The 449-nt window shown below is 55.0% G+C and overlaps 1 pseudogene; it reads left to right on the top strand.

The window, feature by feature from the left end:
* LOC107572945 (arrestin domain-containing protein 2-like) overlaps window positions 1-449 on the top strand; it is a 5,176-nt pseudogene that overhangs the window by 2,390 nt on the left and 2,337 nt on the right.

Below are 449 nucleotides of genomic sequence, written 5' to 3' on the forward strand. Positions count from 1 at the left end.
GGGCACCATCCCTTTGCATCCGTTCGGCAGTCGCACGTCTAGCGTAAGCAGCCAGTACAGCGTGAACATGGAGTGGCTTCGCATGGCCATCCCTGAGCAGCCTGAGCGTACGTTTCTGCCCAACCCTGGGTTTCGTTCTCTTTCATCAGCCTGAAACGCGACCTCATACCGTGAAATGTCGCTCACTTTGAGTCTGGTTTGTTTTTTAACCACAGCTCCTCCAGATTACAGCGCTGTTGTGTCAGATGAGGAAGCAGTCCAGAACTCCACAGCAGTCCAACCTGAGGAAGATCTCAGCGGCGTGCTGCAGCGCTCCCTCATGGCCTACGTGCAGGAGTTCAGATTACGCCCACCTCCGGTGTACAGCGAGGTGAGTAGACATGCAAAAACTGTAGTTATGTATTAGACCAGGGGTCACCAAACTCGGTCCTGGAGGGCCGGTGTCCTGC

The sequence above is a fragment of the Sinocyclocheilus grahami genome, unplaced genomic scaffold (genome assembly GCF_001515645.1).
Source record: "Sinocyclocheilus grahami isolate Dianchi unplaced genomic scaffold, SAMN03320097.WGS_v1.1 scaffold1837.1, whole genome shotgun sequence".
Taxonomy (NCBI): Eukaryota; Metazoa; Chordata; class Actinopteri; order Cypriniformes; family Cyprinidae; genus Sinocyclocheilus; species Sinocyclocheilus grahami.